The sequence below is a fragment of the Lygodium microphyllum genome, chromosome 15, assembly GCF_053477565.2.
Source record: "Lygodium microphyllum isolate KBCC chromosome 15, Lygodium_microphyllum_v1.1.10, whole genome shotgun sequence".
Taxonomy (NCBI): Eukaryota; Viridiplantae; Streptophyta; class Polypodiopsida; order Schizaeales; family Lygodiaceae; genus Lygodium; species Lygodium microphyllum.
In genome coordinates, this window is record NC_141149.1 from 78,551,612 (window position 1) to 78,570,992 (window position 19,381).

Sequence of the window (19,381 nt, forward strand, 5' to 3'; positions counted from 1 at the left end):
TAAAAGTTTACTTCCTACACTAAAGTAGAAAAAGGATGTGTACATCATTTTTAATTTAAAATGAGAGTTTTTCAAGATCTAAAAGTCTAATTGTGATGAGCAGAAGTGCTTCCATGCTCATATATCCAAGGATGTGCCCAACATTTTTAATGTGAAATGAGACTTAGTTTTTTCAATATCTAAAAGTCTAATTGTGATGTTGAGAAGTGCTTTTATATTCAAATGTCAAATTTAGAAAATATTAGGCCTTAAATAAAGAAGCATCACGAGTTAAGGATGCTTTAAAATCTTGGCATGAGTTTGTCATGACTTTAAAAGTTTGTCATGTTCTTATTCATGAGTTTGAAGGTAACTTCTTGAATACTTGAAACAATATCCAATATAACTTGTAGAAATAAATGCAAATATCTCAAACATTGTGAATCTAGAGAATAGCTAGAACATCTAGTGAATCCAAATTAATTTTGTCTAATTTAATCTATGTACCAACTTTTCTTCAACAATTTTTATCCCCCTAAAACTCGGCCACAAAACGTTATTTCTAAGGAGTTGCCAATCGGCCACTATTAGGCACTAAAGTTGTCCTTAGGAGTCTCACTCTTAATCTTTGCCACAAGCTAAACTCATGAATAACTTTTAGTTATTGTCGACAAATCTTATGAACTTTCCCACCAGTTCATGTGAAGAGGTTATCCTATCTAAAAAAGAGGTCAGAAACCTTTGGGTTGTGGACATGTGGCCACCCTTAGGATCAAAGTTATGGATTGTGCTTTTCTAAGTTAAGTGTCACAGTGGAAAAATGGGGACAACCACCATAAGTTGCACCATGAGCTCAATGACATGAGAAAAGCTTAGTTGGTGTCATATTCTTTCATCATTTTGTAATGGAGATTGTAAAATGAAGGCCCTTAATTTCAAGCTTAATCCTGGGCTTAAGTTACTAAGCCAAGGCACTCAATATAAAGCTTAATCCTAGGCTTAAAGTTATAGTAAACCGGAGCACTTACTTTCAAGCTGGCGTTACAAAAAAGCCTAGAAGTGAATGTATGCGAACAATGGCGATTGGCATGGCATCGTGAGGGCACGGACGCATTCTGTCTTGAAAGGACCTCCTTGAGAATGCAACATGTTACTGATCATCGACGGGCGTAGTCAAATTACTTCAAATCAAATCAAGTGAGCGTTCTCTTCGGGACTTAACACGTCCCTCTCTCGCTCATGTGTGAATATCTCCACCACCCCTGTCGTTGATGCGTGAGAGATTAACACTGCGATGGACGCCTCCCATCCGATTAAGATTCGCATCATACCCCCTCCTCTAGAGAAGGGTGACCGACGGTACATGCCTCTTTGGGTCTAGTAAATCTTTCTCCCAACTGACACCTGTCATGATTTCGGATCTCTCACCGGCCAGCTAATTCACTACAGTCGTGTCCACCAATTTACACGCACTTTTCTTGCACGATAGCCTGGTTAGACAAGAGATAACAAGTCGGTTCACGCCCCTTATACCTACAGCCATCGTTACGTTAATTCTAGCTGGAACCCCCGGCCTAGAGAACTGCAGGACAGTCTCTTTCTTCTTATGGATATCTATATGTTACATTCGGTCTTATCTTCTATACAATAATCTCTTTGCACTTCAAGACTCGCATGGGCATGGCCTCGATTATGTGAGATTCAACCACACATTCACTCTCCTATTCAGGTCAAAGCACGTATAGCTGGTGGCATGCTTTCTTGAGTTTCTCGTGGTATCCTTCTTTTTAAGGGTTTTCTCATATACTATCATAGTGGTATGATATGCGATATTTAGCTCAAAAACAAAATATAAAGATTTCGTTAGTATCCAATTAAGAACTTTTAAGTAGCATCGTTGACATACAAAGTGGGCCACCTATTTATATTTTCCCCATGACATTGTCTATTCACTAGTTGATGATTCAATTTGGTGAAAGTTGAAAGTTTATCGTTTTTCCGGTGTTGTTCACCACATCGCATGCTCTCTAACGGATTTCGAAAATTTCACAATTTTCCAAAAAAAGACACAAATAGTGCTCATAAACTGTGATTAGTGTGTATATCCTCATGAAAAGATGTGGATATTATTCTCACACTAGAATTACTATGGAATATAGGCTCAATGATTCATTTGAGGAAACTAAAACCGATTATACTATAGCATCTTTTAGAGTCAACTAATAACTATGTTAAGTAGATTGCTACAATTTGCCAAGTTAGTTGCTTCAGTATTTAAGGTACAACCAGACCTTGAAGGATGACAATTGTTAGTAATGATGATAATGAGCTCAACATGGCATTGTTTGTGAACACAACTAGAAGGACTATAAATAAGATTGCCTCAAAATGCCCCTCGCTTACATCCATATATATTTGTAGCTCATAGATAAGACTAATATCCTTGACTTACTCACATGAAAGCCTTCATCAAAATTCGTGTGCTTGCTGGCTCTACCATTATTGGAGACACAACATGCTAATTTTGAAGTTGCCTATTTTGGCTCATAGGACAAGGGGGCTCATAGACATTGCTTACCTCATGTCTTTCATTTGATCAATGTGGAAATGGATGAAAAACTAGTGGCTGGTATGGCAATTGGAAGGATGGAGAATCCCACATGGAAAGACATGGTGGAGTTACCTTATTATTGTGGATTTTAAGCCATACACATCCTCATCATACAAAACTCATGGTATTGAGAGACCTTCCTCTTACACCTTATTGAGTTCATGAAAATAAAGTCTAGCAAATTAGAATATAAGCCTTGAGCCTTGACTACTTTTGTTGATCTAGTGCCTAGATTGTGATTGTATAGTAGAATAAAAACCAAAATCAATGTCAAATAAGAGAAATGACTAAAGCCCATTTCTTGACTTACATTTTAGGACAACTCAATTATATGAAAGAGACTCAGGGGGTGCACCTAAAAGAAATCATCTATATAACATGTATTCAAAGGACATAAAGAAATGCCCTCTTTTTACATACTATAAAGCCATAAAATGACCCCTTTTACTTTGGTAAACTTATGGATTTTTTTCAACTTGTAATTAGAAAACCCCTCTTGTAAATATAATCTTGTAAATCTTAATAAATATAATACCCTTTCTTTTGAACTCACATGGTATCTTACATGTTCTATAAGATGCACTGCTCTAGGAACGAGTGAACAATATGTATATAGATAGGGAATGTAAAGATTCAATTTAAAGAAGGAAAATTGCACTTCAATTATGCTTAGGATTTTCGTATGTTGAATCATGAGAACATCATCATAATCACGTGTAAATATTTGAAGCATATGTCAAGATGATGAACATAGCTCTCCAAAGAATCTTTGAAGGACATGCTATTAAGAAAACCTCCAATTGGGCTTTTCACTTCAATCGAATAAGTCAAATATTGTAAGCAATGAGGTCATTCAACCCTCACTTTCGAGATATTGTCTTCCTTCATACATGTACTTTCAAGTATAATCTCTAAATAAGAGAGCAAGCATAAGAGGTGGAGAGTAAGATTGAGTGTCAACTTGTTTTTTGAGAGAAATTGGATCTTAGAGTCTAAGCTTCTCAAATCCAAAGCATTAAGGTTGATATCCTCGAACTGAAGGAGAAAATTTGTCCCTAATTAAGTCAAGGGTCCATTCCACATTTCCCCTCTCCTTTTATTTTGTTAAAACATGTAAACTTGCTTGTTTGGCATGACAATCATTTGTGACGCTAAACACAGCCATAAGTAGTAAACATAGAAGACCCTTTAGAAGTTCTTAGGGTAATGAAGGTCTAAATTACCTACGGAGTTTTCGGACACAGCCTCTACAAGTATTTGAACCTTGAACCCCATAGTTTGTGCTAATAATTTCAGATAATTGTGTGTTAACCCCACTTGAGTTAGGCCTTAGTCATGTTTGTGTGGTCAATTGCGAAGTATTTATGGAGGTGAGATTGGCATGTATTGACTTTTATATGCGCTTATTAAAATCTTAGTGGAATAGGACTGTTGCATCGTGTCATCGATGGCGGGGGCCTAGCTTGCTTGTAAGATTTCTCGTCCGATTCTAGTTGATCTTCGTCGTGGGGAGTTTCTAGGCATAGGATCCTGTATATATATGTGTTGCGCGAGACCTGTAGGAGGGTAGTATATCCGCAATAGCATGTAAAATATGCTTCCCATTGTGAACAAGTAAATTAGAGTTGTATATGTTGAGGGGTCTGAGATTATCTCTGGAATAAGTCCATCCCTGGAGTGGAATATACAGTCGAAGAGATCGAGATGATGGTGCAGCAGCAGCACAAGCAGCAGCTGCTGCATAAGCCTTCGTGTACGATAACCATTGTCCACACGGCGCCTCCTCTGTTTGTGGAGACGACCCAGGCGGAGTTCCCGGCTGTCGTGCAGCGCCTCACCGGCAGCGGCAGCGGCAGCAGCAGCCGCGCCAACGTCCTTAGCAGTAGCAAATCAGATCGCTGCAGTTTCCACTTATCCCAATCACATTCCAACGTTAGCTGCATCGACAAGCCGCCGATCGCAGTGGCCCCGTCCAATCGCAGGCGTCCACTTGCCTCGGCCGCACTTCCCGACGGCCTCCCGAGCTCAGGGAGCAGCGAATCCTTGTGTGACACCTCGGATGGGGCAGCTGCTCGGAACTCCGCCGCTCATCGCCGCGATGATGGCGGCCAGCGTGATAATTACAAGCGTACTGCGCAAACGCCTGCCAGCTGCTACAACAAAAAGAAGGCTCGGATGTGCCACATTTATGATGACCAATTATATGGTGCACTCAAACATATAACCCTTGCGGAGCAGCAGCTGGGCATCTGCAATGCTACTTATTGTGTCCAGGAAAGTCCCAGCAATACTGTATCAACTCCTCCTCCTGCTTCTTCTTCTCCTTCTTCGTCTTCCTCTTCCTTTTCTTCTGCTGCTTCTTCTTCTTCTTTGCATGCTCCACACCCGCCACTAATCGCCCCTCGCACGCCTAATCCTTCACACCATCCCCTCTCCCCTGCATCCCGTAGCTCTGCCTTCCCCACCACCGACCTACTGCCAGCTGTCAGCCACAGTACCGCGCCCCAACTGACAACTGGCACGCATGATAATGGAGATGATGCGTATGACGATCATGACGGTTTCCCTGCGGGATTTTACTGTGATCCCGCAAACCTTCCCCCGCTCGTGAATGTTATGATTGCAGACGAGCAGCAGCAGCTGGAGTTGTTCGCTACCTTATTTTACTCTTCTTCAACTACAGCTACAGTTACTACTCCTTCGCCCCTAGTAGATCATTATACCGATCATCAATGGGATACCTTGAACAGCTCCTTTACTTGGAAAGACGATGACTTTCTGTGTGTCTGAGCACAGTGTACATACATATATTGTACCTGTATTTAAGTAATGGTGGACGTTAACGTCGGAAGTGATGCTCTTACAGTATGACCGCCAACTACTTGATTAACCCATGCATTAACGTCATATTCATGTGTGCATGTGCGTGTATATATGTGTGTGTGTGTGTGTGTGTGTGTGTGTGTGTGTAGAGAGAGAGAGTGTGTGTGCGTGTGTCTGTCCTCCTAGACTCATCGTAGTAAGCCGAAAATGAACGTTTAGATTGAAAAGAAAGTGACCTAATAGTGCGCACTGCGACCCCTGTATCTCTACGGGGCATGAACTTTCTTATGTCAGTTGCTGCCGTGTTGGATTTTAGAGTGGGCAACACGTTCACGAAAAAAATCTCTAGGACCCATAATAATGCTTCGCTTTAACGTTAGTAGGTTCTTTCGAAGACATTGAAGATTCAACGATATTTCTCAAAATCGTGACTCAGCGTGATTTGTCATTCTATTTTGAAACCTTAAGACTTCGTGACTCAACGTGATTTATCTTATTCTGTTTTGAAACCTTAAGACTTCGTGACTAGACGTAAATTATCTTAAGCTCTAAGGGTAGATTGGCTTGAGATGCGGGCAGCGGTACTTGCCTCCCAATTTTTGTGTCACCATAGAAATGTCTCAATTGCTGCACATGAAAGACATCATCGTGAATGCATACTTCCTATAACACAATATTAGTGAATTTGAGAATCTCCTAATTTTCATTTTTTGAATACTAAAAAGGTGATACTCGGATAACATGCCCATAAGTTTTTCAAAACCATATGGTGTGACCTATCATTGAAAAACGCTTGAAAAATGGAATCTATTGAGACATAGAGCGCTTAATTTGGAGTTATAGTGTTCAAGTTATGACAAATCCAAAGATTTCACCACGTATCCCAAACTTATGGAAAATTCCCATATTCCCCAATATGGTGTTCTGTGGTAGTTGAAGCTTATAAGTGACGTCGTTGAGCTGCTCCACCAGCTTGTAAGGGCCATAATACCTATGATTGAACTTGGGTGTTAGATTCTTTGGGAGTGTCATGTTCTGAGAGTTCATGAGAACCAAGTTGCTTGGGAAGAACTCGACTCGTTGATGTCATCTCTTAAACTACTAGGCCATGACTACCTTACTGTCTTTGAGGCTCTTAGCTGCCTTCATGTGGTCACGCCACTTGTTTCTCAAGAACTCTTCTACATTAGGGTCCTCGATGTGTGGGATATGTTCGGCGGCTAGCGCGAGAGGTGTGATTACTTCCTTACCGATAGCCAACTCGAACATGGTCAAATCTTGTTGTCTTACTTAAAGGTGGAGTCTACTCTAAATGCTATATAAGCTATCTTCTCAAATCCCACTTTCAAATATGGAACAAGTTTTGGCCACATGGTTAAATAGTTATCACTTATTTGAAATTGGGACTTGTAAAATTTTCAAATTCTCTCATATGGTGTTTCTGTATTGTCATCACCATAGCATGGAGTTGTGAGAAAATACATATGCTAGTATAATATTTACATCATCATCAAAAGTTATAAGTAGATCATAAGAATCAAAAGAATAAAAACAAAATTGTAAAGGTCATACCATGGTTATTTGGCCTCTGAGGGCATGGTTACACAATGGGTAGTGCGCTAACTATTGAACAACATAACTTGACTCTTGTGATTACGACACATTGTTGTTACTGTTGTTGTTGTTGTTGTTGTTGTTGTTGTTGTTGTTGTTGTTGTTGTTGTTTTGTGTGTGTGTGTGTGTGTGTGTGTGTGTGGACTATGCATCCTCTTATTTCAGAACTTGATACTTCTTTTAAATTATTGGGGCATAAGATTCATATAATTTTGTAGACAATTATGTCCTTTGAATAAAGAGAAAATGGGATGTTAGTGATTGAAGATGAAGAATGCTAGTTTCAACATTTGATTATAAATTAATTTTCTTTTGAAAAATTTGGGTTCATTTCAAACTTAATGGAAATTTATTTGTCGGTAAAAATAACCAATTTGTGAGTAAAGTTATACCAAGACTCTAGTGTCCAAGTTTATAGTACTATTGAATACCGTGAAGGGTATCATTGAATCAAGACTTTCATCACAAATTGGTGAACATCACCAATTTGTGATGAAAGTTGAGCCAAGACTATAGCAAAACTTTGAAGTGTCCAAGTATAGAGAACTAATGTTCAATACCATGAAGGGTATCACTAAATCAAGGCTACTATTTGTCAGCAATATCTCAAACTTGCATTTATAGTACTTAGGTACTAAAGACTTTAGTCATGGGAGCTCACTCTAAGAGATGACAAAGTAGAGATACTTATAATGATGAATATAGGCTAAGCTAAGCACAATCTATCTTGAGTTTCTCTTCCCCCTATAATGATTATTTACTACATGTGCTCCAATTACGTAAAAAGTAATGATCATAATGAGTTTAAAAACCTTGCATTTATGGTCCATTAATGTCAATATAAACACGTGTATATCTTGATTGCTACCAGTCCTACTTTGCAAAACGTTATTATGCAGCATGAGTTTGAGTATCAATAGACTAATACATACACATCATTGCAATACGTATTTGTAATAAATGTGTCTATAGTATGATTTCATTAGAAGAAGGTGATATATATTATTATTGTAATGAAAGAAGCTAAGAGGAGAGAGGAGAAAGAGCTTAAAGAGAGAAAGAGAGAAGGAAGAAGAAGAAGAAGAAGAAGAAATACTAGAAGAGGAGAGAGAAAAACAAGAAAGACAAGAGAAAGAAGGAGGAAGGCATGGAAGCTGGAGATGAAGGTGAAGAGTATGTTCTTGATAATAAATGGATGCCCTAGAGTGGGTCTCTTACACCTTATATACCCCAATCAGTGCGACTAGGTGTCTAACCCCTAGTTTCCATATATCCTCCTCATTACAATCATTCCCAACCCTAAAAGTTTTTACCCTTTTTTAAAAAAAGACAATTGGAGGGTCCTGATATAGAGGGGTTAAGTAGTGGGGTGCAAAGTACTACTCTGGTCCACATTACAATGAAAATGGGTGGGTGAAGACTATGGACAGTATGTTGTCCACTACATGCTTGCTAAGGTAAATCTGCCATAACATTTGATATGCTACTCTAAATGGGGCATATCACATATCGAAATAGAGATTATGATGTGTATTTTCAATCGATGTATGAAGCACATGGCTGTGATTTGGGCAAGTACAACATTGTTCTAAAACAATGTTCAATCTACAGGCAAGGTGTGGTTAAAAGGAGACGTAACTTGCTAGTCTTTAGCCCATTGGGCATATTGGAGGTGAGAAAATTCATTAACAATAGTAGCTGGGTGCCATGAGGCTTCTTCCAAGGGTAGGCCTTGCCATTTGATGAGGTATTCCTTGATGGATCAAGATCTTAAGTGTTTGTCTCCTTGTCCAATGATTGCCTCAAGGATGTACCGAATGATACCTTCTTCGTCTATGGGAGGAAGCTTTTCCACATAGTCCATTGAGTTACCAATGAAGGGCTTTAGCTAGCTGACATGAAACACATTGTGAATCTTGATGGTGGAGGGAAGCTCTAATCGATAGGCCAAGTCACCAACCTTCTTGAGGATCCTATATGGACCATAGAAACGGTGGGCCAGCTTGTTATTGATGCCTTCTTTAAGAGTGGCATAATGGGACTTATATACTTTTAAGAGGACCAGATTCCCCTCTTGGAATTCCAAATGCCTTCTTTTCTCATCACCATAGAGCTTCATGTGTACCTTTTGAAGATTCACTTTGCATTGTTGAAGTAGGGCCGACATGCGATTCAACTTAGCTTTACTCTCAGGGTTGATCTTGTCATTGAATTAGATGGTAGGAAGGGGGATCTTATACCCATGTAATGCCTCGAAAGGGGAAACCCCAATGCTAGAGTGGGTGGAGTTGTTACATGCAAATTCAACCAAGTAGAGATACATATCCCAATCGTATTATACATTATGGAAAAAGTGTCATAGATATGTCTCAAGTTATTTATTTACCCTTTTGGTCTAGCCATTTGAAATAACACCAATACCTTTACCACTAGCATCACACTAAATGGTAAACTCCTTGGAAAAATCAGGGCATACAAGGATGGGGGATGAAGTAAAAATTTCCTTCAACTACTTAAAGTTGTGATTGGTAGTAGCTTCCCAAAAGAATGGTTTCTTTTTTTCGATCAGTCAAGGGCACTACAATGGTGGCATAATGCTTAATGAAGCGCCTATAAAATAAAGAGAGGCCAAGAAAACCACATAATGAAGTAGTGGTGGATGGAATGGGCCAATCCTTAACACATTGCACCTTCTTTGGGACCAATTTGTATGCTACTTTTGCTAGCAATATGTCTCAAGTACTCCACTAAGTTCTACATGAAGATACACTTACTTGCCTTATCAAAGAGTTTATGCTCTCTCAAGATATCAAACACCCTTCTAATATGTGCTAAGTGCTCTTCGTGTGACTTGTTGTAAATGAGAATGTCATCAAGGAAAATGAGCACAAACTTGAACAAGAAGGGGTGGAGAATTTTATTCATGAGGCTCTAAAATATGGCGAGGGCATTAATCAACCCAAAGGCATCACTAGAAAATGAAAAGGCCCACGATTAGACTTGAAATTTGATCTCATCATTCTCGGTCATATGGATTTGATGGTAGCCAGAGCGTAGATCAATCTTAGTGAAGAAGCATGTCCCTTTCAACTCATCCAACAAGTCGTCAATCCATGGGATGTAATACTAGTTCTTCACGATGATTTTGTTTAAGTCTTTGTAGTCGATGCACATGCGAAAAGAGCCATCTTTCTTCTTGACTAACAAGACAAGGGATGCATAAGGAAAAGAACTTGGTTCGATGAAACCCATCTCAAGTAACTCCTGGACTTTCTTTGCAACCTCTTTATGTTCACACTTGGAGGGTTTATAAGGTGGCTTATTCATATAGGCTTGGAATAGAACTCTAAATCAAGTGGATAGTCCACTTATCTCTTAAGGCAAAGGACTATAGACATCTGAAATAAATCACTATACTCCTCAAGTAAAGCCTGCAAGGTTGAATCCTTAGATACTTTGGACGGAAGATCTAAATTTTCCTTACTTAAGTGCAAGACAAAGATTTGTGAGCATTTCTTAAACTCTCGTTTGAGTTGCTTTGTTGTAATTAGCTAAAAATTAGTATTATCATGAACTCCCTCTAAGTAGATGAGCTATCCATGAATCATAAACTTCTTATAGATCTAAGACAAATCCATAGCAAATTTTCCCAATTGTTTCAACCAATCACAACCCAAGATAATATCAATTGGGCCATTTCTAAGGCAATTAGGTCAACCAATGCCACATAATACTCAACCAAGCATAGGGGGGACTATGAAACATACATGTGTGTTGATTTCTTCCTCACCATTTACTACTTGAAATTTCTAGGGGTGTTGTAATTCCATAGGGGTGCATTTCATTCAGTCACGTCAATGGCTAGTTTATTGACAAAACCGTGAGTACTACCACTATCCATAAGGATAAATACATGATTCCCATTAATAATGCCTTGAATACATAGGGTGCTGGGACTCTTAAAACCAATCCAATCATCTAGGGAGATGGAGCAAAGGGAGGTGGTAGTCGGGTGGGATGTCAGATCAAGAGCATGGGATGTGCAATAGCCTCGGTGGAAGGGAAACCCATCCTACAAGTCATAGAACTACTCGTAGTCCACATCTCAGCATACTCTTCATGTTCAACAGGCAAGTCTTCCTTGTCATTGTGCCAATCTTCCATTATATACATGCTATGAACTTTAACCTTGACTATATTGTAAGGGCACTTGGAGGCATGGTTGGCAATGTACTAGTCCCCACATTTAAAACATAGGCCTTTTTCTTTCCATTCCTTCACAATATCTACGAAAATGAACCTGGTGCACAGATCCGATGCCGTAAGCGCGCGTAGTGAGCGTCAGAAGGTTCCCAAGAACAAAAGAACTCTACTTTTTGCACACAAATCAATGTAGAAGACTTGCACGACATGATTAAGAGACCAATTGGATGCAATCTCCCCCCATGCCTTGTGTGAGCGCTCCACAAAGCATGTATTTTATGTATTAATCATCTTCAAGCTCAAATAATAGCCCAAATTACAAAATAGCACGCTTTTGGCTTTTGAGTTTACTTTTGTGCCAAATAGAAATAAAGCTGATGGGCGCCCAAGAAGTCAGGCATACCCAATACAATGTCCAAATACAAATATCTAAATCGTGTACCCATGCATATACAAAAATAATAAATAAATATCAAACGCCTTGATGAATAGGCACGACAAAATATAGGCGCCATGCCTAAGGTATGCGCCTATCAAAATATTGATGATAATTGGAATACACGCTATCCTCCAATTCTTTCCACTGCCACTGCTGTTATCTCTACACATTAACTGAAGCATTCACAATTGTTAGTAAAATAATACAATTAAATCGACAAAAGTGAATACCTAGCAGTCTTCAGCTACATAAATAAATCAATTGGTTAGATATCAATCCTAACCTTAATTTATCATGAGTGCGCACTCTAAACTCATAAACGTTTATTAATTTAAATATATATTTTGCGAAATCACCCGCTATGGAATCACCCATGTACACACTAAATTAACAAAACGCCCGAAAATGATAGGCGTCCCCATCGACTTCTTGCACAAAGAATCCACTTTGTGTATGAGCCAAGGTAATAAAAGTTTACGGAATCCACCGTAAAACCTCACGGAATCCACCGTGGCACGGAATCCACTGTGAAATATGCCTCCTGGCATCATACCCCGGGGTGGGATAGCAATTGTCGGACAATTGCTATTAGCTCAATGTGGAGCTAACAGAGTGGGGAAAGCATTTAAGTCTCTAGCGTGCATCCATTGGGCCTCTTCAACAGGATGGTTTTTAAACTTGATCAAATATCTAGAATATCTACAACAGTTCTAGTGGTCATGAAGTCAGTATCTATAATAGATTCAGGCTCAAGGATTTCAGTCTCTTCATCTAATAAGGGTGGGTTTTCATAGACAGGGTGTACAGGTAATTGGCCTCTAAAGGGTCGTAATAAACTAATATGAAAGGTATTGTGAATTTTCCAATGTGGTGGTAGTTCTAGTTTAAATGCATTGTCATTGATTTTGTGAATGATCTTGAATGGTCCATAGAATCTAGGTGCTAATTTCACAACTGGGTGTTTATCTACACTTTGTAATCTACGTTTTTCTATTCGTAACCAAACATAATCATCAACTTTGAAATTCATGGACTGTCTTTTCTTATTGGCTTGTTTTGTATATGATTGCTGGCCTTTGGAAATCATATCTTTAACTTCATCAAAGATAGTAGCGTCCATGTTAGCAATATCATCAGCACTGTGAATTTTATTTGATAATGAGGCAATAGGTGTAGACAATCTATATCCATAAATCAGTTCAAATGGTCCTTTCTTTGTAGCTGTGTGTGGAGTATTGTTATATGCAAACTGAAGTAAATGTAGATGTGCATCCCATGTGTGTGGTTTTGAAATAGTGTAAGCACGTAAAAGATCTAAAGTAGTACTATTAGTAGCTTCTGTTTAACCATTAGTTTCAGAATGAAATACAGATGAAAAATCAATCTTTGTTCCTAAGTTAGCAAACAAAGTAATCCAAAAATTATTACAGAATCTAGAATCACGATCAGAAATAATAACTTTTGGAAAACCATGATTAGTAAACACAGTTTTCAAAAACAACTGAGCTGCTTGAGATGCTGTTAAAGTTTTCTTGCATGGAATGAAATATGCTTGTTTTCTAAACCTGTCTACAACAATCCAAATCATATCATGGTTAGGTTTAGTGTTAGGTAAACCAGTAATAAAATCCATAGAAATCTATTCCCATGGTCGTGTTGGAATAGATAAAGGCATTAGTAAACCATACTGTTTACCATGGTGTCTCTTAGCTCATTGACAAACTAAATATTCAGAAACAAAGTTAGATACATCAGTGTCCATATGTGGCCAATAAAAATCGTCAGACAATGTACGCAAAGTAGATATAATACCTCTATGACCTTGATATGGAGAACAATGAATCTCATTCAAAACAAAAGATCTAAATGGAACTGTCACACATCATCTCTTTTCATAAAACATGAATCCATTATTGTAAGACAGTGAATCAATAGGAATCCAATTATTTGCAACTAATTTATTCCAATCAGATTGAAAAGTAATATCCTGATGATAAGTATCTTTCATAGGGATAAGGGAATCAAATGATATGACAGAAATATTATGAATTGTCGGTCTTCTACTTAAAGCGTCGGCTACTACATTCTCTTTTCTTGGTTGATATTGTATAAGGGGATGAAAACTCTGAATGAAAGCTGCCCATTTAATATGTATATCAGATATTTGGGATTGACTAAGGAGATGTCTAATGCTTTGTTGGTAGTCTTGATCATAAACTCAGAACCCATTAAATAATGTTTCCATTGTCGTAAGGCTTGTATTACAGCTAGCAATTCTTTATCATATGTAGAATATTTAAGTTCAGATGGTTTTAATTTATAGCTAGAGTAGGCAATGGGATGGTTATCTTACATAAGTACGGCTCCTATTCCAGATCCGCTAGCATCAGTAACTACTAAAAAGAATGGTCTATTGAAATCAAGTAGTTGTAATACAGGAGCATGGGTTAAAGCATATTTCAATAAATAGAAAGATTTTTGTTGATTATCAGTCCAATTATACACAATACCCTTCTTTAAAAGTTTAGTCAAAGGCAAAGCAAGTAATGAGAAATTTCGCACAAACTTTCTGTAAAAACTAGCAAGATCTAGAAAAGAACGTAACTCATGCACATTTTTTTGTATGGGCCAATTTAAAATTGCTTCTATCTTTTTAGGGTCAATATTCAATTTCTGTTTGAAAGAATTCACTCTTTTCTGGATTAGCATACAATTGATTATCTTTTAACAACTTAAAAACTAAAGATAGATGTTCATAATGCTCATTCTCATTTTTACTGAATACCAATATATCATCAAAGAATACTATAACACAATGCTAATATTTCAGAAATATGTGATTCATCATTCGACTAAATGTAGCAGGTGCATTAGTTAGACCGAAAGACATCACTAGAAATTCATAATGTCCAAATTGTGTTCTAAATGCAGTTTTGAATATATCAGATTTATCCAATCTCACTTGATGATAACCAGATTTAAGATCTATCTTATTGAATATGGCAGAACCTTGTAGTTTATCCATAAGATCATCTACCCTAGGAATCGGATATCTATTCTTAACAGTAATTTTATTCAGGGCATGATAATCAATGCACATGCAATAAGTATTATTATTATTCTTTACCAGTAAAACATGTGCGCCAAATGGAGAACTACTAGGTCTACTTAATCCTCTGTTTAGCAATTCCTCTATTTGATTTTGAATTTCTTTTTGTTCAATTTGGTTATGCCTATATGGTGCTTTACAGGGTGGTTGTGTACCAGGAATTAAATCTATTTTGTGATCTTCAGGACGTGAAGGTGGTAGTCCGGGTGGTAAATCATCAGCAAATTGAGCAAGAAATTGTGTCTGCCTAGGATGCATATGTTCTTCTTTAGCTTGAAGTTCATTCACCCAAATTAAATAAGATTTGCTACTTTTCTGTAATGCACGTTTAGCTTGAGTATGAGTAAGCACTGGAAAATTATTAGAAGCGTGCATACCATGCAATGTAATTTGTTTTCCTTGAAAATAAATTTTAATTGAATGCGTAGAATAATCTATGTCAGGATTATAGTGATGACGCCAAGGCATACCTAGGATAATATCACTAGATTGCAAAGGTACAACTAGGAAATTCCTTCATTCAGTGTATTCACCAATTTTAATTTCTAAGTTATGCACCTCTTGTGTTCCATTATATCTTGTGCCTAAGAATGCTGCTTTAATGTGATAATGTATAGAAACAGTTTGTAAATTCAATTCTTTCACTAACTTTGCAGAAATAAAATCATGTGTGCTACCATCATCATGCAAAATAATCTTTTCTTTACCATGCACTAAACATTTCATTGTCAACAAAGAATGTGGAGTTGGAATACCTGGCAAAGTATCCGAAGTAGTGGTAATGTCATCTTCATCTTCCGTAAAGTCAAGCATTTCCTCATGTTCTTCATCTTCCATTGCTCCAAGATAATTGATATGGACAGGTGGTTTCTTCGATTGACAATTGGCTGCTAGATGTCCAGGTTGATGACATTTGTAACAAACTATTGGTTTGGCTTTAGATACATTGTTGGCAATGGCATGAAGTCTAGGAATATTGGGATTTGGCTGTGAGGATGGCTTAGGGTTTGGATTGGTATTTGATGGCAAAGCAGGTGGTCGTGTCCAAGACTTACGGAATGTAGATGAAAGAAAGCGACTTTGATTGAATCTTCTAAAATTTGAATTGAATTGCTTGGAACCATAGTTACCATTTTCTTGAAATTATTGTGGACACTCGTCTCTTCCTCGAATCTTGTCTTCAGTTTCATGAGCCAAGGAAATTGCATGTTCAAGAATTGTTGGCTTGAACATATTGACTTTAGCATAGTAATGTCCAAGTAGGCCAGACATAAACTTGCGTTTGTGAGTCGCTTCAGGTACATCTTCGAGCATGCGTAGTTGCAGTAGGGCATTCCAAAAACATTCAGTGTATTGGGAAATAGGTTCGCGATCTCTTTGCTATAGAAGATCCCATTGCTTTATGGATTTTTCATGGAATTGAGGAGGAAGGAAATTCTGCAAAAACTTCTATTTGAAACTCTCCCAGGTAATGAGACAATCAATGCTCTTACGAACCAGAATCCACCATAGAGATGCTCGATCGACTAAATGATTAGTGACACATTTAATTTTGTCTTTTTCAGCATATGTCTCTTCATGAAAGTAATCATCAAACTGACTGATAAATGCAAGTACAGTCTTTCCATCTCGAGATCCATTGAAAGTACGGAATTTGAAATTTCTTTTACTTATCTTTGTTTCTTTGCGGATGGATTGAGCTTCAAGCGTCGCATCGATGGTACGTCGGATAAGATCTTTGGGTTGCAGTCCATCTTTGTCGGTGGTAGATCATTGCAAATTGGCCAATTGAACTTGCAAAGCTTGTCGGGCTCTTCGTTCTTCATCAAGCTGCATCATAATTAAATCCAATTTTTATTCCATCGTAGGCTCGGGAAAATCACCTTCAGCCATTAAATCATCCATATTTTGTTCCATCATCCTGTAAAAATCCAAAAGACCTCACACTCTCGAAATTTGATTAGCGGGATGAGCGTAGCTCAAAATCGGTATACAAGGCTTATAGATTTTTGTTTGGCTTTTACGGTCTTTGTCTTTTGCGGTTGTGATGTTCGTAGTCTTCGTAGAAACTGCGTATGAACTTCTGCGTTTGCTGAAACTAGTTCAGCAAGTCTGCATATGTGAACAGAGTCTTCCAGGGAGCAATTCCGTAATTCTGTGCTTCTGCGCAGGAACAGCCTTTATGGGAGTAATTAAGATAAGTCTGTGCTGACTTCTGTGGACTTGCAGGACTTGCAAAGTAATAGAACTTGATGAACTTGGGTAATTAAGCTTAATGGACTTTGAAAAATAAGAAGCTTTAAGCTTCTGGAGCCGTTGTGGAAATTTAGGACATGAATATGTCCTCGACTGATTCGACGCCGCCCAGTACGTCTTCTTGCCACTTGATGATGATTTTATGTTTAAAGCTTCTCAAGCTTAATACTAAGCTTTCTAACCTTTGAATTTAAGCTTTTGAACTTGTTGAAGATATGGAGCTTACTGTTGACTGTGGAAAAAATGACTTGGAGAGGGAGATGTAGGAGTGGTCCTCCGTCTCCTCCGGCCAGTCCTTCGCGATCAGAGGCTGCAGACAGAGGTTCTTGACCACCAGGAATCCACCCCTATCGACCGTTCGCGATGAAACTCACTGTAGAGCTCGATCGTTCCAGGAGCTCCGCCTTCGCGCAAGATGGGTAGCAATTGGAAGCTCTCGATCTCAACTTCGCTCTGATACCACTGGTACACAGATCGGATGCCGTAAGCGTGCGTAGTGAGCGTCAGAAGGTCCCCAAGAACAAAATAACTCTACTTTTTGCACACAAATCAATGTAGAAGACTTGCACAACATGAACAAGAGACCAATTGGGTGCAATCTCCCCCCATGCCTTGTGTGAGCGCTCCACAAAGCATGTATTTTATGTATTAATCATCTTCAAGCTTAAATAATAGCCCAAATTACAAAATAGCATGCTTTTGGCTTTTGAGTTTGCTTTTGTGCCAAACAGAAATAAAGCTGATGGGCGCCCAAGAAGTCAGGCATACCCAATACAATGTCCAAATACAAATATCTAAATCGTGCGCCCATGCGCATACAAAAATAATAAATAAATATCAAATGCCTTGATAAATAGGTGCGATAAAATATAGGCGCCATGCCTAATGTATGCGCCTATCAAAATATTGATGATAACTGGAATACACGCTATCCTCCAATGCTTTCCACCGCCACTGCTGTTATCTCTACACATCAACTGAAGCATTCACAATCGTTAGTAAAATAATACAATTAAACCGACAAAAGTGAATACCTAGTAGTCTTCAACTACATAAATAAATCAATTGGTTAGAAATCAATCCTAACCTTAATTTATCATGAGTGCGCACTCTAAACTCATAAACGTTTATTAATTTAAACCCGCTATGGAATCACCCATGTACACACTAAATTAACAAAATGCCTGAAAAGGATAGGCGTCCCATCGACTTCTCGCACAAAGAATCCACTTTGTGTATGAGCCCCGGTAATAAAAGTTTACGGAATCCACCGTGTAATATGCCTCCTAGCATCATTGAACCTTTGATCACTTGAACCATTGGAGGGTGATGCAATGTAGTGTCTATTTTTAGCACATTTACGCTCAATATGAGAGCCAATTATTGTCCCTATTTTCCTGCAGCATAGAAGGGGGATTAAGTTGATATTTTGGGGCTGCTATATTAGGCATGCAACTGCCTCTAAAACTACCCCCATATGGGGCTGACCTCAATGGGGTATGGGGTTGTCTATAACCTTACTAAAAACTCTCTTTCTTATGATACTTTCTTGTATATCTTTTAGCCAACTGAATTGCATCAATTAGTATAGTAGTCTTTTGATCCATCACATCCACTGATAGGCTTGGTTCCAACCCATAGATGTACTTGTGCAATTTGGCATCATCACTAATGCTCTCCACATACATAGTCAAGTTCATAAATTGATTTGTGTACTCTCGTATAGTGAGATTACGTTGGTCAAGAGTGTACCATCATCTTACTAACCGCTTTTTTTCCATGAGGGATAGAAATACTTGAACCATATGCATTTTAAAGTCTTCCCAATCAATGAACTAATTATTCTCTTGAGTAATATAGCACACCATGTGTGGGAAAATCCTTCCAAGCGAAGAGAAGCAAAGATACTTTTTTGATCATCTGTGTGTGAGGGTAAATATTGAAGTAGGACTCTAATTTGGAGGTCTATTCTTTAAAGTCTGACGATGATGGAGATTGCCCATTGTAATTAGTGAGAAGGATATTGTCATGGAGATTATGAGGGCCTTGCTACCCATAGAAACCTTGTTGTCCATACATACCATCATGGCCATACATACCTTGTTGTCCATACATACCATGTTGTGCATTTATCCCATACTTCCCATTATAGCCATAATGTCCCTTATTGCCATGCTATCCATTATTACCATGATGGCCATTTATACCAAGCTGTCCATGATAGGGCTAAGCTATATAAGTCTCATTAGGGCTCCGAGGGAGAGTAGGGGAGCTTCTACCAATTATGGATGAGGGTCTCACTAGAGGGTTGGCTACATGGATGACAATGGGGGACATCAATAAAGAC